The sequence below is a fragment of the Aulonocara sp. 'chitande type north' Nkhata Bay genome, linkage group LG6 (assembly GCF_057382095.1).
Source record: "Aulonocara sp. 'chitande type north' Nkhata Bay isolate Kocher_YH1m ecotype deep benthic linkage group LG6, A_spYH_male_GT1.1, whole genome shotgun sequence".
In the NCBI taxonomy this organism is placed as follows: Eukaryota; Metazoa; Chordata; class Actinopteri; order Cichliformes; family Cichlidae; genus Aulonocara; species Aulonocara sp. 'chitande type north' Nkhata Bay.
Genome location: NC_141349.1, coordinates 8,538,245 through 8,565,191, shown reverse-complemented (window position 1 = coordinate 8,565,191; position 26,947 = coordinate 8,538,245). Strand labels below are relative to the sequence as shown.

At 41.7% G+C, this 26,947-nt stretch overlaps 1 protein-coding gene across 1 annotated transcript in view; it reads right to left on the bottom strand.

Annotated features, from left to right (window-relative positions):
- Window positions 1-24,897, bottom strand: part of LOC147327204 (protein phosphatase 1 regulatory subunit 29-like) — a 304,564-nt gene extending 279,667 nt beyond the window's left edge. Inside the window, exon 1 of the mRNA XM_086294854.1 lies at window positions 24,835-24,897. The gene's annotated coding sequence lies outside the window, so the exon portion shown is untranslated. The remainder of the gene's footprint in view (window positions 1-24,834) is intronic.
- Window positions 24,898-26,947: the final 2,050 nt, after the last annotated feature.

The window sequence follows — 26,947 nt, the reverse complement described above, 5'->3', positions numbered from 1 at the left end:
CTGGCTTTGCGGAGAACATAAACAGTCAGAGACCCAACCTCTAAAAGGCAATCTCATCGCTAAGCCGATCTTTGTGTGCCGAATTATAGCGGCGGAGAGAGTTTCTTTGCGGCTAAGATGTATCGAAATGCATGTTCAGATCAGCTGAGACATCTGCCAGGATGAGGTGAAGCCACTTGCAGATCAAAGAGATGAATGGCTTTGATAAACATTCATGACTGCTCGCAACTACACAGAAAGAGATTAAAAAGGTAAACACGAGATAAAGAGATACAGCAGATTCTGATCTATTTCGCTTTTTTTTTTTCGGAGTTTTGCTGAGGAGAGTTTAAGGCTCCTTCGCCGCTACCATCGACTTGACGAACAGGCACAAGAAAGAGTTTTGGAACCAAGGAGGATCAAACTATTATAAAGACTTATTTGTTCATTCACACAAATACATGTTCACATAAACAGTCATACACATACACGTAAACAGTCTTTGTCACTCCCCAGCTGCTTTCTTCCCTGACAAAAAAAGCGTAGTGAAAGCGTTTCTCAGTGCTGTCACCCTGAGCTACCTGCCATCAGAATTAAACCGCAGAGAGTAGGCGAGATGTGAATTACAAAGCATCACCTGTCAAGGTCGCCTCAACTTATTGGCTAACTGCTTTCCAGGCAGTGTATTTTTCTCCTAAGGATGGTTTCCTGTAAATCCTGTTTCTGCTTTACTGAGGCCTGTCATAGCACCTTTGTGTGTGAGAGTGTGAGGGATCGCTATTTAAAGCGTTCCTGTGGTGGCTGAGCTACACGGAGGTGCAAAAGTCTCTCAGGTGAAGAATCATTTTAGTTGGTTTGAAACTAAATTAAAACAGGTTGTCATGCTGGTGCAAAAAAATATTGGGGTGTGATTTTTGATAAATTTGTTTAAGAATTATTATTTTTAAAGTAATTTTTAGCAACTTAGAGTCATTGCCGAGGTACAGTCTACCTCCCTATCTCCCACCAAAGGACCAGAGTTATTCATACTTTTATCACTTCCTGTCTATACTTTGGTGATGACCAATCATCTGTGTCCCACCTAGCAGAAAGGTCTGGCCCGGATCTGGTGTCAAGCTGGCACTGCTGGCTGACTTCTGGCATGGTAAGTGGTATGTCATCCAGATATGGGTCAGGCCTGGCGTAGATGGCACTGTTTATGTGATGGCATGCCACATCTGGCCCGATTCTGGTTTGGTTTATGTGGCCCAGGCTCATAGAAAACAGGTCTTCTCCAGATCCGGCATCAAGCTGGCACTTCTGACTGACTGGTGTCATGACAGGGTGTATGTCAACCAGATGTGGGCCAGGTCTGGCAATGATGGCACTATTTATGTTCTTATTTTCCTATTTTAGTTAGAAGATCCAAATGTCATGTTGCAATACTATACTGCTATGGTAGTCAGCGTTTCAGATACAGGTTTGACAGGTTTGTGAGTGTACACTTTATCCAAAACCTAGTGAGGGTTTACTCATATTTACCACTGTGTGGCTGTAGCTCAGGAGGTAGGGCAGGTCATCTACTTGATCCCTGGCTCCTCCAGTCTGCATGTCGAGAGTGTGAATGTGTGTGAATGTAATTAGGAAGCACTCAGTGTAGAGAAAGTGTGTGAATGTTGTATAGAGTATATGGTAATCTGGGAGGGTAGGAAAGTACTATATAAGATTCACTGTCTGAACAGAGGTGCGTTGCGTTACTTTTGCACTATTATGTTCTGGCACATGTTGTTATTACATGGCTTGATTAAGGTACACATTAGGATGACATCTGGGGCCAGAGCTGAAACTGTTCTGGGCCAGCACAGGACCACCGGTGTGTCTGCAAATGGCCTTGTGCTGGCCCATGTGTGTATTACCTCTGGCAAAGTTGATCTGGGCCACCAAAGGGCTGTCATTCTTTGCGGTATGTGGGCCATGTGTAAGCACATTGTGCGGGCCAGATCTGGGCAATACCAATTTTACTATGTGGGGTCCTGCCTGCAGTTAGTCCAGAATGCAGGGACTTATCTTTTAACTGGTATTAAAACAGGGAACCCAACACACACGCTCCTGTTGTCCCTTCATTGGCTTCGTGTTAATTTTATGACGGATTTTTAAGATTTTATTGCTTGCTTTTAAACAGAGTTTTAAACAAAGTGGCACCTTTGTATCTGTGTGAACTGCTTCACATTCACACTGGTTAGAGCTTGTCTGACCAGTTGTTCTGATATATGCCTAAAACTAGATTAACATAGAAATGTGATGGCCACTACCCTCCTCACTGCATTTAAATCTTTCTTTTTTGAAACACCTTTATTTTCCTTGGCATTTGGCTCCAGTGTGGCTGCTTTTTATTGTCTGTTTTTACTTTATGTTTTTATTTTATTCTGTTTTATTTATATGCCTTTTAATGTGCAGCACTTTGGTCTTCTGGGCTATAGAAGTAAATTTGACCTCATTGACATCATTGCTACATCAGTGCCCGCTCACTCTGAGGTTCTTTTGTGACCAATGTCACACTAACAACTGACAGGAACCCCCAGCAACCAGAAACGGGCGGATTGATGCAAATATAAATATTGTTAAGACCAACGGCTGTACTGGTATCAGATCAATACCAGCACAAAATAGGACTGAGACTTTGTCTCTATCCTCTAAGTTCAGAATGCAGATCACACAATTGCATTACTACTGACCCTCTATTTACTTGGTGTCAGATTGACACCAGAACTTGCAGTATCGCACACACCTATCAACAACTGCTGATACTACTAGTACTCTCCCTCTGCCCTGGAAGAGTCTCAGAGTCTGTTCTTGTTATTGCTATTATGGATTTGATCCACTGGTCCCTGAATGCAATTGACACCCTCTTCTCGACGAGAAGCCTGGGTTCAGGAGAGCCCATTGAAGACATCTACCGTTTTGGAACCATGATAACAGGGTTCTTGCTGATCGGCGCTGGCTTGGCCCTGGCTTGGCCCTGGCTTATCGTCGAATAAAGAAAGCAGAAACAGCTGTTCAAATCCCCACAAGGCTGCCCACTATGTTGATTGGAACGATGGAGCGAGCCGTGGCTTCTCAGAATGAGCTAATTAGACGCAGCACGGATGACATCTTTGAGAAGCTTGTGGCTACAGTGAGTGCTGAGATTCTGACATCTGACAACATCTTGGAGAGGCTCACGGCTGTCATGAACACTCATGCTCTATGAGCAAACTGGATAACATCTCAGTATGGATGGATAACATCGTGGAGAGGCTCACGGCTCTCCAACGGGAATGGTGAGGAACCAGTAATGGACATTAGACCGACTGTAAAATTGACGTGCAGTGGGTCGCAGTTCGCACTAAAGCAAGAACACCATTATTTCATGCGGCTACCATATTGGCGCCAGCTGTGGTCTCAAGGCTGGAGCTGAACATAACAAACAGTTTCTCCCCTGATAACAAACTGTGTTCAGACTCTTCGTTCCAAACGCCCTCGTACGCTTATCTCCAAGGCCGAGTCGGACGGCGGGTCTGGGCCCAGCGCTGGAAAAAATAGCTGCAGGGCAGGATGGCTGTGTCTGCATTGGCTTACTTCTCATCCCTTACCCACCCCTATCACTTGTCACGTGCTTCATGATGTTGTGATGTGGACATTTATGTACTCTTTGTGCAGAGGAGTTTTTTTGTTTTCTGTTCTCATGCTGTTCTCCCATAGGAGCCCAGCATGAGTAGAGGTCTCTTTTTTTCCCCTCCTCAACTTGCCCATTGTATTGTACATTTCAGTGTTTTTCCATAATACTACCAGTCTCCGACCTGTCTCCCCATGTGATATCTGTGTTGTGTATGTAAGGTCGGGGAGGTCCCATTTTGCTGCAGGGCAACTTGCATGTGACAAATAAAGGCTTTCTTGAATCTTGAACTACTGGCTATTGCTCAGGTGGACACATTTTCCCTTGAGACTAGTGGTTGTCAGCCAGTCCCCAAACCTGAGTGAGTGAAACCAAAAATAAACTTTGGAGAAAATGTCTTTGCGCCAAGATTCAGTAGGTAAAACCTGACGTTCACAAAGCTGTGACAGCTTTTTAGAGCAAGGCTCCATAGTATAAGTTAGGGATAATACAAGTAGTGCTTCATGTACTCTTTATACATTAAACCAAAAACCACTGATCCACCAACTTGTCTCCAAATGGGTGAGAGCTATCCACAGATCTGCAGATTTATGACCTTATAAGGTGATTAGCAGACAGAGAGACAAAAAAAGATTAGTTTTCTGTGTCCCATCACTTTATCAGTAATCACACTGCACAGGCCCAGATTAAGCGACAGCAGCTTGTTTCAGCGTAATTCACAATAATCATAAGACTCTAGACTCCTGAGCAAATAAATCTCTAAAACATGTCTTGAATGTGATTCAGGCCTTGTTCTTTGTGATGGAAACATCAGGTCACAGCGAAGATGCACGTGTGTCGCTCTCTATAATTACACACAGTCCGTTGAGATGACATCAACACCTTAAATAATTTGGATACAACACACCACTTCAACTTTAGTGGTCGGCGGGAAAATGTCCAATTCCAGGTTACATGGTTCTTAGATTAGATAAAATGAAAGTTTAATGATCCCTGTTGGAAAATGGGGACACGGCCACAGCAAAAGGGGGGAAAAAAGAAGAAAAAGCATTATACAATGAAAAATGCAATATTACGTCTTGTACTGTATGTCATTACTGACAAGACTTTACAACTGATTCATGTCTTATGTCAAATGCCTAAAGTATATGATTTGTTCATTAGCTGGGGCATATGTAAAAAGCTTTACACTGCTCACTAGAAAGGACACTGACGACACATTCCTTCTGATTTTTGACCTGTTCGACAGTTATTTACTTACATTCTGTCCCAGCTTCCCCTACAGGCTTAACAGTATCTGTCTGAATTAGAGTGAGAAGCAGGGAAGGAAACAGTTACCGAGTTATCTTCACACAGAGCTGAGCAGCGGTAGACAATTTGCAAGATAAGGTCAGTCGTCCATAGCCAGACCTTTCTGCGTACTTCGTTTAGCGCTGTAAAAGTGAGCAGAAAGTGGCAGAAGTGGGAATGAAATCAGGGGAAATCTCTACTTTTTCAAATAGAAGCACTTCAGCCTAACTTAAGTGACTGTTAGCTGGTGTCAGAGCACCTTTGCACCGAGTTACAACAAGTGAAGTGATTGGTCTAAATGCAAGGACATGATAAGAGCTAATACAGAAAGAAATGGGGTGGAAACTAATCTGCCTTCATCATCCACCAGCTGTGGAGTGGAAGTGGAAATTGGTATTTTTTTGTGTGAAACATCCAATCAGAGAAAACTCAGATCAGACAGTTCAAGCAAAGGCCAGATAATTTTTCACTCTTCATCAACTGCGGTGTGGAAAGTGGGAATCGTTTCCTCTGTAAAACATCCACTGAGCCAGACTAAGATCAGATAAATAAAATACGTCTCGTGTTCTTCAGCTATTCAAAATGTAATTACCCGGTGCTGTATCTGTTCAGGTCTGCCTACAGGCGTGTATCTGCCTGAATGAGAGGAATGAATAGCAAATGTAAATGTAATTGTTCACGGCGAAGAGCAGAGTGTATAAACTGAGAAGCTTTTATCAGAGATTTAAATGTGTAAACATAGCGTTTCCCGACTTTATTTAAAGGCATGCACGGTACATGTGCTGGACAAGTCTTGAATTTAGATATCAAGCTGGCAAAATGAGTTGATGATTGAGATTAAAAGTTTAATTGACTGACAGAACTGCAATTTGAAATAAAATATCGGGCACGAAATAAAACATGTAAAAAAAAGATGTTGATGACAATAAAAAGTAACTTTATTAGATTTTCCCGATCTATAGAGAGAAGCAAATCACTTGTGAGACATATCTGTGCAAAAAAAAAAACTTAAATGTTACGTCGATCGTGGATTTATATCTCATTAAGTTTCAGAGGCATGTGACAAAATACTTTTGCAGTGTTTTACAATTTACCAGAATTACTGCTTTGACAAGGGCACCTTTCAGCGCCTTGTCAGCCCAGGAAGTGTAGAAAAATATGACATCTTCTTTAAAGGAGATGTTGACTGTAATTCTTACTAATAATTTGAAAAAATCCATGTCTATCCAAACTCAATTACTGACTTTGTGTTTCTTTACTGTTACCGGTGTTTCGCCTGAGTAGCTCAGCCACTACAGAGTAAAAATAAGATGACACTCACCTTATGACTAAGAAAAATCGGTGGTCGCTGGTCCAAGTGCTTGAGGCAACCAACCAGTTATCCAGAGTTTGACGTTTTAATCACAAGGAATGAACATACTGCCTGGTAGGAGGCGACCTGTCTGTCAACAGTTGAATGAAGCATGTTGTATAGAGCACTTTATGTGCTCAGGTAGAGTAGAAAACTGCTATATAAGAACCAGCCAGTTTAAAAAGACAATCCTGGTATCAAAGTGTAAGGAAAAAGGAGATTTTGTATATGCTATAATTTGTTTTGACCAGCCGCCTTTCCCACATGATGATAAAATGTATGAAATTGACCCAAAGTGCACTTTCTGAAGTGTTCTTCAAAGAATTCTCAGAAAACATGTAGAGTACATGTACCTCTTACTGTTGCTCTATGTCATAGTCATTACATTGATGTAGTACTGCTACTGAAAGGAAAACAGAAAAACAACAACAACAATAATTTAACTGAGACTTTTTAATCAGAGTGAAGCATCAAGTCAGTTTGGTCAGTTGCTAGGGCCAAAGCACGAGACGATACCTAGACTCTACAAAAGTTGCACAGGTAGTTCAATTCTTCCAGGATGGCACATCAATAAGTGCCATTGCCAGAACATCTGCTGTCTCCTAGCACAGTCTCAAGAGTATGGAGCAGAGATTCTAGGAGACAGACAGTTACTCTAGGAAAGCTGGACAGGGCCGAAGAAGGTACTTAACCTATCAGCAGGAATGGTATCTGCTCCTTTGTGCAAGGTGGGACAGGATGAGCGCTGCCAGAGCTACAAATAACCTCCAGCAGGTCATTGGTGTGAATGTCTCTGACCAAAAAATCAGAAACAAACTGCAGGGGGAACCCAGGACCCAGTGCACCACTGTAGGGTCTGGCAGTGGATCCAAAGCTTTCATACTGACACCTAATGGTAGTCAGTGTGTTGTTTTCCTAGCCTGTAGAGGTCTCTGTGTCCCCCATGCTTCTGCAGGCCATGATGGCCCACTACCAAACTATGACAAATGACAATCGGGCTTCACAATGCTAGGCAATGAGCACAGGACCCACTAGTTGACATCCGGCCCTCAGGTCATCTTCATGGTGACCTGTTGGCCAGCAGAACACTTCTGGGTCATTATGTTTCAGTCCATCTGATGACACCAAGTTTGACCAGATTGTCCAGGAGCACTGAATATTATAACCCATTATTGATCAAAGCAACCCACAATCAGCACTTCTTGTATAGCCATGTTTTGAACAGTCACTTAGTCGCACAGAATAACCTGGATTCCACTAGCAAATATCAAACTGTGGCACATTAAATAAATGTGCAATTTAAAGAAACTGCACATTTATTTTTGTACAAAAAACAGTCATTTTAGGCATTTGGACTAAGGTTTTTCTTTTCACAATGGCAGCCGTGGCATTTTAGAAGACTTGCGTATTCCCACCGTTAAGTGTCTTTGTTAGGTGTTGAGCTATCATGTACCACTAGAGCAGTGTCTTGCCAGTGCCTTGGCAATGATTTTTCATATTTTGATGATTACAGTGGAGAGTGCTGTGTGACATAACAGTTTTTACATATTGCAATAAATTTTAACTGAAGCTCTGGCCATCTGTGACCCAGCCCGCTCTCTGAGTCACTTAGATAGCTTCCCCTTATGGAACCAGAACTATTTTGGTCTGCTCAGCATTTGTCCACAATTCATGGCATGTGTTTTGATGTTAATTGCTTAATTGTACTATGCAGCACATCTGTGTGGAAACATCTGCATTCATAGCATATTGCAATTGTTTTTTCAGGTTGTTCCCTCAACCGGCTTATTGTTTAATATTTCCTTTGGGTATGTTTATTACAAGACAGAAACATGAAGCATTCTCTGAATTCTGAATGCCAAAGTATTGTTGCGCTTCTGCCAGAAGAACAACCAGAATGCCTCTAATTGACACGTGTGTCCCATGTACTACTCCTCTGACCTTTGAGAAAATTGTTGTTTACTGCCAGATTTTGTGAGAAATTATGCAACATTTCTGTTTTTATTAACAGCACTGCTATTAAGACAGTTTCTGTGTGCTGTGCTTTGAAGTGATTGCAAATCATTAGTCTTCTTCAAACATGGTTAAAAGACATATTAAAAAAATTGACATAAGAGTCTGTAAAGCCTTAAGAATCTTTTAAGGCTCTAAGCTCATCTCTACCCGTGTAACAACATGGGACCAAAGGAATTTCAGGGTAGAATTTTGTGCACGTGCTTCAAGGTAAAGAGAGCCAGTACGATGTGTCAACTGTCAAGTGGCTTTACTGCTGCTTCAAGTAGAGCAGACAATGTTTCTCCATGACTATGATGACTGATTGTTCAGCATGGTCCAGTCTATGTGAGAGTTTAAAGACCTAAAATTACACAGACCTACAATAAATGGTAAATGGACTGGTTCTGTGGTGCATTTCTACTCAAGCACTCCAAAGACTTTATACAACATGTCACATCAAGGCTCTTTATATTGTAAGTTAGACCCTTCAAGTAATACAACCAAAATTATCCCAATAATCATATGACCCTCTATGAGCAAGTGCTTTGGTGACCGTGTTAAGTAAAAACTCACTCCCTCTTAACATGAAGGAACCTCGAGCAGAACCAAGCTCAGGGAAGAGCAGTCATCTGCTGTGACCATTTTGGGTGAGGGGAGGGAGACATGTTTAGCATCTTCCCCAAGGATACCTTGGCATGCAGACCATGGCAGTCAGGGATCAAACCACCAACTTCACAATAAGTAGATGGCCTGCTCTACCTCCTGAGCCACAGAGAGTGCAAGCAGCACTAGCGAGGACAGAGTTTACCCAAACAGGACAGCAGACACAGTAAGAAGTGAGAGAAACGTGGCAAAAGAGCAGAGCTGGAGTCTTGCTTTAAATTTGTGGTGAGGCTCTATTAGCGCATCACATCTGCTGTGCTGTGACAGCAAAAGCTGCCCTACACAACATTGCCACTTCTGAGTCTGAGACATTTGATAAACATGTCCCCTTAGTCTGTGGCGCCCACTAATGCACCACTTCAGCGTGAATTTTTGAGCATCTCAGGTGTGGAAAAACACTTCTATGCTGTAGAGCTGAAGGCACACCGATGGTTGTCTCCTACATATTTAAACAACCAAGCTGCTGCCACGCTGAGTTTAACTGAACCCAGAAGTAATGTTGAAGGAATATGGAGATAAAAGCAAAATGTAATCTCATGATTTTTGTTTGGTAGGCACTGATTTATGCAGCTTTGCCGTGATGCTTTTGGAGTTTTTCTGGCATGTGAAGTTCTGACAGAGAATTTGGGGACTCATTGTGCGAAAAAACAATCCTCTACAGAAATGCTCTGCTTTGTGCTTTGAAACTATTGTCGCTAAGTCTTATGTTCCACTGCTTGCTTTGTGAAACTCCCGATGTGCTGCGGCTCCAACTTAAAAAGGTACTGTTAAAGGAAAATCCAGTTTTGCTCTCTTATTAGTCTGCAGACATAAAAACGAAATACCTGGTTGAGGTACTCGGTTCACAAATCTGCGAGCTTATTAATGTTACGTGGATCTCACTTGCACAGCCAAGTCAGCTTTGACTTGTAGGGATGGACATGATACCTCTGGCGGGATCCCGGCACAGTAAAGTCTGATTTCCGTCTTGCCCGGTGGCCCTGTCTCCGGAAGTGTGCTGTCAACAATATGCAATCAAGGACAAAGGAAATAGTTTTGCCCTCTGGGAAAAATAGTGCTGTCCTCCTAAAAGCAATTATAAGTTAATAATACGTTTTTACTTTTTATTCAATTGTTTTTATTGCCTACAAAACTGAACAATTGTGTACTGTTGCATGTGAAGGCCTACTATGTGGGCCACTTTGAGTCCTACCTGTGTTTGTGCAAATTAATCAAATTTAAAAGGAGCCTACTTCCATCATGAACAAAATGAATAGCAGCTTTAAATTTAGTGCAAATAATGAAACAATCAGGAAAGTTTTTATTTGATTTAAATTTTTAATTGATTTGACTAATGTCAAGACACAGATCAAGCACATCAATAAGTTTTTTCCATGAAATTTTGGATTTGGAATTCATACAATATTGCAAATGTTGGTATCGAGCTGATACACTGCCAGTTTTAACTTACACAGGAAGCTCAGGAGGGGAGAACAGTATGGCATGACTTATGAGAGGAATCAATTTGCAAATTCTAAACACAGCTTAATCAACACTAAATGACTGTGCTTTTCAACACAACAAAATACACCTTTGAAAACTGAACTTAAGTGATAGAAACGAACTATCAGTCCAATCACACTGGTATCGATCACGTATACTACTGCAGGTTTATGAATGCATTGTCTCACATTCATTGTAGAAATTTGGAGATCAAGACAGGAAAGAGATGTGGCCTCCACTTGGTGAAGAATGATTTATTTCACTTCCAATAAGCTTGAGGGTGTTTGAACTGTAAAGTTCATGCATTTGACTGAGAAAACTGAAATGTTTTGCTTTTGTTGAAATTCTGCTTTTCTTTCAACTTTGTCCCCAACGGGAATTTCCAGTATAGGGCTTCGGAGCGTGATGTCACGGGGGTGGGCGTGGAAAGGATTTTGGCCCGATTCACCATTTTGGGGGTCTAAGCTAGGAGCGATAGCATAGCCATGGTTCGTACTTGCTGTGTGCTCGGCTGCAATGTTCGATCTTACGACCGGCACGGGAATAAGGTTGGATTGTCTTTTTATGCTTTCCCAACCTGGAAGCGACATGAGGCAGCTCGTGTATCGATGTTACCAAACGAAGGCGTCTAGCCTGGATAGCAGCTGTGAGATGAGCTGACGTGCAGCTCTCTTCCATCTCCAAATATCTGTTGGTGCTCCAGACATTTTCATTCCGGTAAGTTCTAAATATGTTCATATCTCTCTTTATAGCCTATTAGTTTCATTTTCGATGCGCTCTGAGCTCATAGCAAATTAGAACAAACATCCTACTGAGTGATTTTGCAGAACTACCGTCTATTTATAGAGTTGCTAATTATTTGGCATTATTGCAGCAAACCAGCCGATGAAATGGATGAAACATCATGACTGGTTTCCAGCGCTACACGAGGGACCTGCTTCAAACAAACCACCATGCCAATCAGATTACTTCTTCCATGTGAGGGTGAAGAGGTGACCCTTCTGGATAAGATGGTGAAGGTTTGCTGCGTTTGGTGAACAGTGTGATAATAAAACCAGAGAAGAATGAAACCTGCTCCTGTTAAATGTTCTTAAGTCTTGTGCTGTTATTTTTTCAAAAGATACAGTAAATAAAGTAATGTTAGTAGTGGGTGATATCATGTAAACACTCATGATTTGGTGTAAACATTTTGTCATTTGTAAACTGTAAATGACATGGATTCTACACTGTTACTGATGTGATGTTCTATAAAGTGGTTTTAATAAAAAAAAAAAAAAGGCAAAATAATTTAGTTTCTTTATTCAACTTTTGAACAGTGGGACTCAGTCAGTACATATTCAGTAAATGCAAATTATTTACACAGCAGTGCACTACAGGCATACATCTAGACCCCTAGATAAAACATGATGGCATTATAGCAGTGACAACTCCTCCACAGTAGCAGGTGGGGTTTTTCTTTTTTGAGGACGGCTCCTTTTACCTGTCACTACAGATGGTCTGTGTATGTTTTGATCAAGAGCCTTTTTTTGGGCAGCTGAAGAGAAGTCGTCTATCTTATGGCCAACCTCTGGGTGTATCTTGGTATTATTACCAGGCAAAACCCAGTATGCACGTTCATCTGTAACAGTCCTTGTGCCACGGATCAACACTGTTCCGTCTACTTTAGACAGAAGAGCAGCGACGTGGGTGCAGGTCTCTGCGACTCCGGCCATACAGGTGCAGCGGGCGGCTTCAACCTTCCCTGTGATGCTCACAGTGACCCATGGCTGCAATGCTGGTTCATTCAGTCTTAGAGTGCAGCACCTGAAACACACACAGACAAAGTTCATTTAAAGACAAGAACTATGAGCCAAGGCCGACACAAATGTGTTTAATCTACTTTATCATAAATGTAACAAAGTGTCAAGAAAGTTAGCACATACATGTGATTTTTCATTTCTTTATGTGTCCATCTATAGAACGCTGCATGTTATAGTCTAAATCTGTCTGTTCTGTCAGAAACCTGCCTGCAGAAAATGAACCTAAAGTATGTAATGCAAGGATGTCATCACTTTAGAGATGGAGAAAGCATAAAGTGACAATTATGAATCACTTAATATGTTAAGGAGATTCTGCAGGTCATTAATCAAAGTATAAAACTAAAATAAAATGTATTTTTAGTGACACAAGATACAAATATGGAAGCAAGATGTATAATTAGAATTATTTATAATAAACATTAATAAATCATTGCAATTTCTTTAACCATAGAGAATAACTAAATCCTTCAGGACAGTGTCTCATCAATGCACTGAACTCACTATGTTATCCACCTAACAGTCTCCACATGTTCTCACTGTAATTTCCCCTCATGAATGAATTTATGCTGCAGTAATCTGAATGTTTGCAGGGAAATCAAACGCATTTCACTCGCTGTACTCGAGCTGACTTACCTTTGATTGAATGACGACTTGTACGCGCTGACTCCACAGATAAGGTATGAAATATATCAGGCTACGTCAATAGCGGTTGGTCTTCAGGGTTTCTACTCCACGGCCGTATTTCATACGGGTCCACATTTCCAATGCACGCTATTTTCTGCAAGTACCGCCGCTTCGCCTCTGGACGCAATCAGTCTCTATACAGTCCATTCTCTTTTAAGCTGCTTTTAAGCATCTTGTAATCGTCGTTCCAACACAGTGTGTTTGATTTGATTCGTAGACCCCGAAAATGCCGCCGCGCTCCCACAATGCATTGCGGCGTGACGTCAACTCCGAAGCCCTATGAATCCAACTAAATTATTAGGAAATGTGTGAGAAATCAATGCTCTGTGTAACAAAACTATACCACATACTGTACTCAAATACACGACAGGTGTAGGGTTATTTTAGTAAAATATGCCTTCTAAAATTGTGAATATATTCTGAAATTCAGATAAAAGCAAGGACATTGCAAATTATACAAAAGGGCTAAATCAGAGGCTGATTCTTTAGGCCAAATTTCTTTCCCTCAGCAGTAAATGACGGTCTTTTTATTTTATCGCTGTGGGAATTTGCATTTCTATCTACTTTCCAGTCACTTCAAATTCATTTTTGTGAGTACCTCTGGCAATATGGTGGCACATTGCAAAGTTCCAGGTAACAAGATAATCTCTACAATTTAAAACTACTAAACAGAGGCGTGTGTGTGTATGTGTGTCCAAAAGAGACAGTGAAGAGTCCCGAAGCCAAATAACAACTTCATTCAAAGACACCAGCAGCTCCCAGTAGAGTCACCTGTGTTCATCATAGACAAGTTATGAGGGCACCTCAATGGAAAAAACTTCCAGTCTTTCTTCAGGCTAAACAGAGCAAAACACGGAGTCGTGAGACTCCTGAAAGACTGTCAGCCATTGCTCTGCAAGTTGGATTGTGCAGAACTGCATGTTTTACATTAAAAATCCATATTGAAAATGTTTACTATAAACTTTTTAAACCAATTTGTACTATTATATGTACTTGGTATCCAAATGCAATTTATTTCACTGACTTTACAGACTCATTATCAGCTTACTAAACTTCGACTACAAGTTCAAGCAGATTTGAAAATATGTCAGATGTTGTAACTGTTCAAGACTGAATTTGATTATTTGATGATTTCAGAGGCGGAAGAAATACACGCATACTTAAGTAGAAGAAGCACATACTGGTAAAAGCTGAACGTTCAACGTTGCTTTGAGTGAATGTACAAGTCAAAGTAAAAAGGTGCACGTTCAGTGATGTACTCAGAGTATACAAGTAAAAAGCAGCTCTTTGCAGGATGTTTCTACCAGCTATCTTTTTGCAAAGCTAACGGAATCTCATCTCATATTAATAAATAATATTAATAAAAACAATAAAATCATATTTAGAGTCCCGTCTTTTCTGTCTTGCAACGTTCTCTATCTTTGAGTGTGAACTTATCACAGATTAACCTTTCTTTTCTCTCCCTGGGAACAACTGTACTGTTGGCTATCAAGCACATTGTGTGACAAACTGAACAGAGACACTTGGAGTGCTGATATTTGTTAAACTGTTTAGGATATTGCATTTGAAATGACCTGCTAGGTTACTTCATTCACACTTGCTTTTCTCCAGTAGCGCTAGCTATATGCCTAAGTGTGACCAGACAGTGCATTTTGAACACCATGTCAGATCATTACAAACCACTTTAACAACCCAGGTTTGTGCAATAAAAGATGCATCCATTTTTTTGTAAATTATATTTCATTCCGTGTGCAAAAAGACACCAATGATGAAAACACTAATAGAATATTTTTTTTATGTGTTAGTGTCTCCTACGTTCAGGATTAACTAGGTTTTATGCCAAAAAGGTGCACAGTGATGCACAATGATTATTAACTCCCCTCAAGTGATTAAAACCTAAAGTAACAAGTCTGCTTTAAAAATGTGAGGAGTGTAAATTAAAGATCTTTGTGTAGAGAATAAAAATAACATCTAGTGTGCTGAAAATTCTACATTTCTGTAACAAAATATTTATACTTCTCTATTCCCCATCTCTAAATACTATATAACTATAAACCTGCAAGCTAATAAGTTTGCAAACACAGAACAGAGCAAAAAAAAAAAAAGTACTTCAACAGAGATGGGAGACAGAGTATTCCTTCACCAAGTGTAAAGAGAGGACCATGCACTCAAAAAAAAAACATTCTTTGAAGCATAAAGCAATAATTTTAAATAAAATACAACTTAAATATATCAAATCAAAGGTTTAGAAAATTCACTTGGCATCAACAATGCATACAAATCAAGTAAATTACTTTTGACCTGACTCGCTTTTATGTTATTATTAAACTGTTTCTTGTTTCTTTTTTTTTGGGGGGGGGGGGGGGTTGCCATAAGATAACCCAATCTTCAAAGAACTAATTTGAGTTACAATTTTAAACACATTATCAGGGGGTGATCTCTAAGTGAAATATCAGCAAAGCTCAGAGCCAAAGACAGAGAACAAAGTCCTTAGATCGCTGAACTAAAGAGGCATGCAACAGTGAAAGGTCGTCGGTTTGATTCCAGCCCTATCGGGGTTGTGTCATGAGGGACACGTGGCAATGAACTCTAGCAAACCATGCAGAGCTACCTGCTGTGGTTCCCCCTTGTGACAGGGGGACAGTCAAAAGTTGCTTTCCTGCTTTAAGTTGATAAAACAAGCACATTTTCCCAGCGTGGGATCAGCAAAGATTTGTCTCAGCTACAGCACAATATTTTTGACCCAAATCTAAAAATGATGGAGCCGTAAAGGAAACATTCAGTGAAATGACAGTGAAAGGTTGTCTGTCTCTGTCTGATTGTAATTAAGGTGTGCCCCGCCTCTCGTTTTATGACGCATTTGTAGTTCGTGATAACATCTGAAGAAGGAGAAGTTTTTATTTTCTGTTTTTTTTCAGGGACATTTCACCAAATAGATCACTTCAAAAACACATCCTGTACGAATCACATCTGATTAAAGGAATCTAAAATTATCTAGGGCATTACACGTTTTAAATTTCCACTTCATCAAGTGTCACTTGCCGAGTGGTCCCCTCATCTCCTTTGCTGAAAGTGTTGTGTATATTTTCCAAACACATCCACACTGGACCTTTAGCTTGTATGTTTGTTCAGCTTGCTGAGTTCTTTGAAACGTTGCATATTAAATCACCACCTGCCCCAGAATAATAATTAAATAACACAATATCTGCGCACTCCTCTTATAGCCCTACCATCGTGACCACATCTCTACTGATATCTGCAGCATGAAGGCATGAACGAGATGAGGTGGGAGGAAAGATTTGTGCAGGACGTGCAGGCGCTACCATGGTGGGGGGGGGCTCATATCGCTTTCCAATTAGTTGAGTATCTCCATAGCAGCACATGGACGAATGAACTTGCCTGATATTATTATGTATCAAACTGCCCATTACTCAATAATTAGAGGTGCTGAAACGCCGCTGCAGATCCAGACAGTCCTCTTTATTAACTTCTGCCTGTGTATAACTACATATTGAATGGCACGTTTGAACACTGTGTTTTATGTGCCGTTTATTTCTATTTCCTATGTTGTTGTTGTTTTTTAATTCGGCGTACACCATTATTTCATATGATGCCAAGTACTTAGTGTTGTCAGTAATCTGTAATCATCTCAGAGGCACAGGTGTGAAGGGGATACAGCTGCCAGTAGAAATTTATTGTTCACGTGTTACGCAAAAACAAATATTAATAAATGTGTGCTGTGAGATTTTGAATGACAATGGCTGTCTGCTACTTGAGGGGTTAGCAGTTCGATGCTTGGCCCCTCCGCTTGCCAGAGAGCCTCCGGCCAAGGCATCGAGCTTTAAGTCGATCCCAGTGGCAGCCAATCGGATTTGTCCAGCATCTCTAATGGTGTGTGGCACAAACTTGAGTTTCAAAATTCTATAATAAGTCATCAGCTGATCTGCTGGGATGAAATTTGGTGGCCTGTCATAAAGTCATAATAAACATGACTTTAATAGAGATGTGCCTTATTCAGCTCCACTCCAGGACAGAAGGAATATATTGCATTACTAAATTCTTTCTGGACGCTCAAGTTTGAGGACATAAGTGTAAGCAAAAATCCCACATCTTTACCATATCCGGGCATGACCTTTAAACCTCAATCGTTTTCAGTCTGGAATGATCTTTTCTGCGGCTGCTATCAGTCATTGTTACGATTCTGTATATTGTATATCCCAGAAAGAGCTGCAGCAGTTCTGAATACCAGAAGCACGCTACAACAATTCTGAAAGGCAGCAACTCCTTTGTCCTGCCCTGAGGCCATCCCTCTTCCTCACTTCCCCTATCTTACTCTCTATTCCTTTATGCATTCATCTAAAAAAGCTGCCAAATGGTGTTTTTCTTCCGTAACTTATCACCACCAGCCACAGTCTGGCTTTTCACAATGGCAGAAAATAAACATTTTGGGTGGCGATAAGATTTGTCCTCCCTGTTGCCGGGGTTATTGTTGCAGACACACAGCAGAGTTAACATTTGAACGCATCCGTCTCCCCCACCGCACTCATTCTTTCTCCTCGTCCCGCTCATATTTGTGTTGAGGGAAATGGGAGAAGGGAATAAAAAACGAGGAGGGGAGGGAGCAGGATTACATAGACTAACACATTTACAGGCAGGGACAAATGCGGCAAGCCTGTCAGTTCACAGATTCACAGACTGGCTTTGATAAACACAGAGAGAGAGGAGCAGAGAAGCCACAAAAACTGCATAAGGGAAACGCTGGGGTGTGTTTGGGACGCAGAGTGCTATTCTCCTGGAATTCATCAGTGTTTTTCACTCATCGTTTTTCGCATCTCCACCTGCTTGTTAACTGTCTAAACACCTAAGGTCATAGTATAGCTAGAGCTGTTCCCACTCTGCACCAGCTGAAAGACAATTTAGACATGTCGCAAGTGCATAGCAAACGCTTCTTCACTCACAGTGTTCAGTGTTGTAGTTTATGCCTTTGTTGCTGTTAACTGTCCATTCATAGGGTCGGTGCAGAGGAATTAAATGCATTTTCCAGCTTGTAGTGTGAGACAGGTGATTGTCAGTCACAACAAGCACACACAGACTGGTGAGAATCCTTCTTAACACCTCATCAGTCAAGCGCACGTCGAGCAAATGCTCAAGCGTCTTAGCATTTTCAGCTTTCATGGAGTCACTCTCAGCTCGAGATGTAACTGTTTTCTACTACTTTTCACTAGATAATAGTGAGAGAAGAATGAGTTCAGATTTGACCAATTTAAAGTAGCAAACTAGCTGTCCCCCATAATAAAAACCAATGAAGATTGCCATTTCCATTTGCAGTCATTTGAAATTTGTATTCGCTGACTTCCACTGATGCATATGTCAGTGCATAAATAGAAGGCCAGGAGCAGGAGAGCAGTAGCAAAAGCCCAGCACAGAACAGACACTGATTTAATCAGAACCAGCATTAAAAAGTGGGCTGTGGTGGGTATCAAAGTGGCCTGCAACTAGCTTGCATCTTAAAATCTTTAAAAAAGAGATTTGCCAGTTGGATTTTTAAAGGTTATCAGCTGAGCCATCAGCTGTCACTGTGATCAGATGATCTGCTGGGATTACAGCTAAGCTCGATTTGGGGGCCTGCTTGATATTTTCTGAGAGTGAGCAAAAACTCAGGCTTTTGGTTTTAGGCTTGTTGTGGCTGCAGAATCAAGGCAGCCACAACAAGCTTTTCTCCCACACTGTACCACAGGGGAAGAGATGCTCAGACCCTCCGTTGCAAACACCACTGGGCTTTGCCTTTCTTGGAGCATCTGTAGTCTCCTGTAGCTCTAGAATAATGTCACATGTGTTTACGTGAGACTGAATATGAATGAGAGTGATAAAGTGAGCAACGTGATTTGCCCTGAGTCCACTTCTGTTTTTGAGCTGGTCAAAGATGACAGCAGGTTGGGGGCATTGGACGAACTTGCACTTCTTGTTTGTTCAGCCTTTCTTCTAATTGGCATTAACAGATTCAGAATGCTTTAAGTCTTCATGGCACAGAGTCAACAAGTTATTTTAACCCTTCCTCAGAGATTTTGCTCCATATTCACACGAGAGCATCACACACTCGCTGCAGAATTTTTGGTTTGGGGCTTAAGAATAAGCTAAACAGTAACGACTGTATTTTAAGTAACTTACATTTTGATATATTCTTTTCTTTCATGTAGTGAATGCACTTTGAGTGTTTTTCTTCTGTTGTCTAGTTTTGGTGAGCGAGTATGAATTGTAGCCTTTATTTCCTGTTCTGAGCTGCCAGGGGAGGCAGCCAGTGTGGTCTTCTGCTGCTGTAGCCCATCTGCTTTACAGTTCAATGTGTTGAGCATTCAGAGATGCTCTTCTGCATATCTTGGTTTTAACAAATGTGTAATTTGAGTTACTATGACATTCCTATAATTTTTGAAGCAGCCTGGTCATTCTCCTCTGACCTCTGGCACAGCACTGTGAGCACTGCAGCTCAATGGATATTTTCCAATGAGCAAAAACGCTGGAGATCCCGGCAGATCACCATGCCACATTCAAAGTCATTTAAATCACCTTTCTCATGCATTCTGATGCTCAGTTTAAACTGACGGACGTCATCTTGACCTTGTGCTTAAATACGCTGAGTTGATGATATGTGATCGATTGATTAATTATTTTTACAAGTCATCATAAACATTACTCTATAGTTTGGAGGAAGTCTAAACTGACTTTATTGTTTTTTAAATACAAAAACAAACAAATAAATGATTACCTAGGGTTAGAGTTAGGGTCGTCACCTATGACGATCGAGACCACAGAAGGTTAAAGACCATTTAAGGTTAAACAGGGTGCAAGCCGCATTACTTTGTCTTCACGTAATCTAAAAACTGTGAAAGGAAACTGTGTATAAATCATCACGATATGTTTTACATGGTCTGCCTTTTCTTTCACAGCACTTTTATTCATTGATGTATTTATTTTTCAATTATTGTCCACCAAGTGAAGAAAAGTTTGTTAGGGCGGTGAATGTTCTTGTGCCGTCCTGAGTTTACCGCAGGTGGAAGCTCCCTTTAATAGATTGGTGAATTTTTCTGTTTGATCACTTTTCCATTCAGGCAACTCTGGTTGCTTAGATTCGATTTTATTAATTATGTTACTGGCTGCCAGTCATATAACTAATGAATAACTCACTGGGGTTTGCTACTTAAAGAGAAACAGCAGAATGAATTCAGCTTAGATCAGCAGTAGCCAAACACAGCAGAAGACCTTATTGCTTTTCCTGATAACGGGACAAAGTGGACTGGGAAGAACAGAGTGCTATCTGTAAGGACAGAAATGTAAGAAAGGAAGAAAAAAAACATCAGATTACGTAGGAGTTAGAAACATTTCACATTGCCGGGCTTTGATTTCTGTCCTTTTAGCTAAGTGTGTGAATGTTCAGCAGTTTGATACCAAGAAACTGTTGGATGAACTACTAACAGAGTCAAAAAGAAGTACCTATAAATATATTTCTTTAAATTGTGTTCATTCATATTAAAATTAATATTTTAATTAGATAGTAATGCCATTTCTGAGCTTAACAGCAAATGATTGATTTAAACCTATTCATGGACGTCCGTATTGGCTGGACAGTGGTTTTATAGGCCTTACAGCACTGAACTGCACATTTTTTTTACCCCGGGTTTTCTTCTTCTTTTTGTTCATCAAAGCACAGGAATTACACTGTGTGTGTTTCTGAGTACATTCTCTTCAATAAATGACTTTCAGCCTCAGAACTCTCGTTAGCTTAATTCATTAGCACGCAGGTTTTTACCAGCCCTGTTTAATTTTTCTTCATTTAATGAAGCCTTAGTTAGAATTGAATTTGGCTTTGTGAGACCTGTAGATAGCGTTGAACTTTATTTATTATTCCTCATTTTCTCCCACTCTCATCCCTCCCGCTCCTTTCATCCCCTGTTCCTCTCTGTCACCCTGCTTATCTACTGCTTGCTTTTTTAATTCCCGTCTCTCTGATCTGCTCTTCTCACATCGTCTTTGAATTGGATGTGGCCCTGGGGGACCCTAAATCCAATCCACTGCTCATATTCCCTTCAGCATTGTACCACAGCTTCAGTCGAGACACACCTTAGCGAAGCAACACACACGATGTGCGAGTTTGCCTCTCACATCGTGCTGAGATTCTTCTTTTCATCGTCAACGTCTTACACTTAAAATAACACGCACACGTTTATCGTTTTGTATCATTTTTGTGGTTCAAGGATTATTTCTTAAAACAGAGATGTCGGGCTTTTTCATTCAAGCTCCTGTTTTATTTTGTTTTTAACTTGCACAACATAAAGACAAATGTGATTTATTTATAATTCTGTGCAAGCATCGATCATTATAAACATTAAAAGCACCAGCGCGCGACGTGAAAAACGTTGACAGTTCTGCGGGGATTCCTTGGGTTGTGGAATTTGTGTTAATGTTACCTTCACAGGGACCACCCTAGCTCTTAGCTCTGCCAACTGTCAGACTTATGGCAGCACCTCCCTCAGGCATGACACTGCTTCTTGCTATTCCCCAAACACTTCTCAGGACCAGCTCAGAAGATGACAGTGAGCCCAAGGTCTTTACCAGAGGCCTGTACAACAAAGCAGGATTTGGGTGTAAAACATCAACTTCAAGTTTAACCCCGGATTTTCAGTATTACAAAGTATTCTTACCAGGGTTCATCATCACAGTAACTGAAGCAGGTTATGTACACGATAAGAGGTCAGCAGATTTAGAATCCACATCTAATAATCAATCACATCTCCATAAAACAGCATTACTAGTGCTGTAAGAATCCTCAGCACTTAGTGTGTGGCTAGCAGTAAAGTATCTGAAAAGCATCTGAACTTTGTTTTCCCCTGATGACAACTTTAATCCTTCATTTGTTTTCTCTGTTGACTAAAACAATTTTAAAATTCTCTTATTGTTCTATAAACCTTATACATCTCAAGTACACATTACATGTGGACCTTACATAAAATTTGCAAATAAGCTTAGTCTACAGTACAATTATACAGAGTTTTTATGCTTGCTCTTGTTTAAGTGAAAGAATAAAGCAAAAATTGGTTTACAAGAATCCAAAGTATTCTGTTAAATTATTGATAAACATTCAATTAATGCAATACTTTATTGTAACCAGTCAGATTCTCTTGTTTCTTAATGACAGAGCGCTCATACTGAAGTCTGTTAACTTAGACAGTCAGCATAGTTGCATGCTTTCCTTCCTTTCTTCAAGCTTCAAACAGGCTAAATTTTATCAACATAGTAACTCTTTCCCAGTCTTACCGACCAATGTATTTAAAGCACACATTAATTACACACACTCACACTTCATAGTTTTCTAACATCATAACTTGATCTTCCTCTGTAGACCTGTCCCTGTTTGTAATTCTCAGATCCTGCCAGCACCACCCCTTTCATGTAAACACACTCACAACTAGATTGTTAAATCCTGAGTTGACTTATCAAATCACCTTCATGTGACTGCTTAGCATAATTGCTGACTTTAGGGCAAGTAACAACTGAGAAGGAAAAGAGATCCTAGCAAGTTCAACTTGTTTCATAGTAGAGTCCACAGATCCAGATTCTGATGTCAGTTTGATTGAACATCCATATGAACCAGAACAAGCCTAATCCACTGAGGGCAAATCCTTTGGGTGTCGCAGCCCACAGCACACAAAGGATTTGCTGCCAGACACCAAAGGACACTCCCACAATCCCATATCTGTTTCCTGACAGGTCAGAGGGGTTTTGTCACCAGAAGGAGCTCCGGCGTAATACCAGGCAAGCGGTTTTAAAGTTCGACCTATTGAAGTACAAGCCAACCACAAAATAAAACCTACAAACTTAGTAAAATACTGTTGCATCTTTGAGTTTCTGTATAGTGCCATACTCTGCCCCGACAGAAGATTTATGAATGACATCAGGCCTGGTGGTGAGTCGGGTTTCAAGAGGAGAGGAGAGGAGAGGAGAGGAGAGGAGAGGAGAGGAGAGGAGAGGAGGGATGTGGAATCTTTTTATAATGTAGTTCAGTCCAAAAAATTTGTGATGATGATGATGATGATGATGATGATGATGATGATGATGATGATGATGATGATGATATTGTTGGTGGTGGTGAGGGTGGGGTTACTGGTAGAATTATGAAGATAACGTGTTCATGGATGGATGAGAAATAATAAAGAAACTTTTGACAGCTGAGATGAAAAACGTGGATGATGTTGCTGATAATGTTAATGGCAGTGACAACGAAAAAAATGAGAAAAAAGTAAGCGGGGGAGTAAAGATGGTGGTGACAGAGAGGAAGAGTTGATGCACAGGATAATGCAAAGAATGTTGCTAAAAAAACGGGCATTCACGAAAATGATGAAGATGTTTTTATTTCCTACAAGTTCGCTTAAGCTGGGCGCTCTTTTCGGTATCCTGCGGCTGTGCTCTGCCCTCCACTATCCCATCGCTTCATGGCCAAATGAGTCACGCACGCATCATCATCACAATGAGATGCATAAATGAATAAACCCCACTTGTGCAGGCACCGGACGTTAAAGAGGAAATTTCAGTGCCTCAGTCAAAACATGCCACTAGTTCGCTTGTCACATCGCATCACGCATGATTGTTTTCACGGCAACAATCATCCGTCGAGTCTAAACGCGTGCGCTTGGGATATGTGGCTATCCGGCAAAATCACGGGAGGAGAGGAGAGGTGGATGAGGGTGTGTTCCTGGAGGCCAGATAGGTCAACGACTGCGACTCTAACATAATCCTGATCAGTCGAGATGACAACGAATACCAACAGGGGGGAACCCGGAGCTTTGTGCGTCAGTGCGCATTGGAGAGGCGATAAATCAAAACACTGCTAGAAAGCGCTGTTGTAGTGCGCCATCTCATCTCTCTCTCTCTCTCTCTCTCTCTCTCTCTATCTACCTTTCTTTCACCCCCCCCCCCCCCCCCCCCCCCCCCCTCCGCTTTATCGTCTTCCTTCTCCCCCTCTCGTGTCTCTCCTCTCTTTCTTTTCGCCATTCTCTCAACGTCTCCAAACACGCGCAGTGGTGCTGAATGAGGTTTGTTTGTGTTGCAGGACTGAAAGATACCAAATAGTCTCCCTTCTATTTTCCCCCATTCCCCCACTAATGGAAACCCCGTGGAAACAGCCCATTTGATGTGGAAATTCGGTCAAAGGCACTCGTTTTCGCGCGCAAAAATACGCACGCGTCATTTTATGGCGATTGCCATTGTGCACCATCTCTGCTTATCATTTTCGACTCACTCACTGGTGATGCCACTCACCACACACGCGCACACGTTCGAAGACAGCTGCTGCTCACCCCAGGGCCACCGTTGCCCCTTTGTGTTTTTGCCACAGAGCAACCCCGGCACTACCTCCCCGCTCAGAATGGCTCAGCCTGGGATCTCTTGATCCGCAGAAAGCCGCTCCAGACCTGAGCACCGGAGCAAACACACGCATGTTCAACAGCTGTCTTATCCACCACCACGTAAAAAAAAAAAAAAAAAAAAAAACGGGTACAGAGGCGGGGCAGCACTGCCAGCCAATAGGTCGGGCTCGCAACAATTCATCCAAATTTTCTCCACACTCTTTTCCTCTCTGTGTTTGAATCTTTTATTATTATTATTATTTAATTTTATGGTCTGCTCAGTCTCTGACTCACAGGTGTCTGAAGAGTGGACACTGCCCAAGAACGTTGTCGGGATATCCCTCTGAGCATCTCTGTGTTTATATTCGCCAAATAAGCAAAGCTCAGCATTGCACCGACAACCTCAACGTGGCAGCACGGTGTCTCTCCAGCGCGCACACAGCGCATCCCAAAAGTGCAGAAGTCCACCCCCCCTCCACTCTCACCCCAACACTTCTCCCCGCAAACACTGACAGCTGAGCCCAGCTCGTACAGAACACATCGTGTTTTCACTTGTCTTACCTTGATCGGAGTTCCCGGTCTGGCAGGGAAGAAGAGGATGAAGGCGTGAAGCTTTACGGTCCGTTCTGCAGCAGCAAAAGACGGAGAGAGCGAGAGTATTATCCCCGGACGTGCGTTCCAGCAGAGAGAGGGAGAGAGAGAGAAGGGGGGTGGGGGGAGATCCAGAGAGAGAGAGTAAGGGGGGTGAGCAAGAGGAGTGATGAGGGACGGAGGCGCGCTAACGGAAGAGAGAGAGGGGATGGTTGACAGAGGGATGATGTTGAATCGTGGCAGCAGCCGCTCCCAATCAGACGTAATACCTGCTGGATACACTGAGCGGAAAATTTCAAAGAAAAATCTTCTGCAGGCTTTTTCTTTTTTTCTCTCTCTTTCAGAAATGTCGGCTGCGCGTAATTAAAATGCCAAAGCAAGCCCGATGTCAATATCAGGAAGATTCCCAGCGGGACGAAACACATCTCAGATTTTTCTCTAGTTTCTGCCCTCCCTTGTGTTAATTGTGCTATTTTTATCCTCAGACCAATGAGAGCACTCATTTGAAAAAAGGACAACATATTATAACATAGTTCTGCTTATGGCTCAGTCTAACCACGTGACAGCGGCATGTATTAATGACTCCAATCAGTCGATCTTAAGAACGGTGGGAGGTTACGGGCCACTGATACCTCCACGGGCAGTAATCACATAATGTTTGGTCCCGAACGTGTGGGGTAAAGCGGGATGCCGCTCCTGCCGTTACTTGCGCAACTTACCACTTCCCCATACAGGGACGCGCAACTGCTTTCCAATCTGGGCACGTAGCAACGCGCCTCAAAGTGCGCGCCCTTGTGAAGGGGCAGGGAGGCAGGTTCCCGCACACGCGCACGGATATAAAGTGGAAGGCGTGGAAAGAAAAGGGGGAGCTCCAACTGTGCCGATGACGTCATTGTCAGTCAGCTGTCGAGGTATTGATTTGCTCCCATGTTGTTTTGCTCGTGAGTACCTTTCGATGTGTGTGTGTGTGTGTGTGTGTGTGTGTGTGTGTGTGTGTAGTAGATTTAGAGTTTTTATGTGCCTTCCTGGTAACACTTTTCTCTGGAGCTCCCTTCATCCTTTGGGTTTTAATCCTGCTTGTAGGAGTGATACTTGACTGATTGCCATCGCACGTGTGATCGCACCCAGCTCGATATTAACAGTAAGGGGAATTTCTATGTTGTGTGAGCGAGTGAGGTCATTTGAGCCCAGCAAGAGATTGCCCAAGCACAGCTACACTGGGAACCTCGGGGAATTCAGGGTCCCCTGTATTGCAAACAGATTTGAGTAATCTGCAGTTTGTCAGGTACTAAACTGTTATATAAACATCATTAATGGACAAATTTTATTATGTTTTTGGGCTGCGTATGCTCGAATGGTGCACATTCCTAATAGAGTTTAACCACATATGAAGCATCAAATCTGATTTAATGGAGTAACAAAGTAAGTATCGGTGTATGAGGGTCAGCGTGGACTAAATCAACACATTCTCACTCTCTGCTCGTCTGGTACTGACGCTTGGGAGGAACTCTTTCTTGTCAGTGTGGTACTCCATTAGTGTCAATCACACACGTGGTCTCCAACCAGAAGACAGAGAAGACTATGGGTTGTGTCTGGAACCACTTTTTAAAGCACTTTATTTTAGTTTAGTTTTTCTCTCTACATTTTCTTACACTGTTTGGTTAAGGTTAGGCAGCAAATTTGATATTGCATTAGTAATTAAGTAGGTATAGGCAGTTTCTGCCGCATGATCGTGTGTTACAGAATGGATTTGTTTGCGGCAGTTCCATCTCCAGCCTGGAGGACCTGGGACTGCATTGTCTCAGTTCTCATTTCATGCAACACACTGTAGTTCTGAGGGTCCCCAAAGTTTGAAAGCCTACAAACCACAGTAATGTGACATGCTATGCTTTATCTTTCACCTGGGGTGAAGAGAACTAGTAGTAAAGTTGAAACAGTGATGGCTTTTTTCACCGGCAGCTGCTCGGCTCAATCAATGTGGGCTGGGTCGTTATAGCAAGGCTATAAGTCCTGTGAAATTAATTGTATATCACACAAACACAACACACCAACGGTGAGTGGAGTCTCAGAACCAAAGAATGTG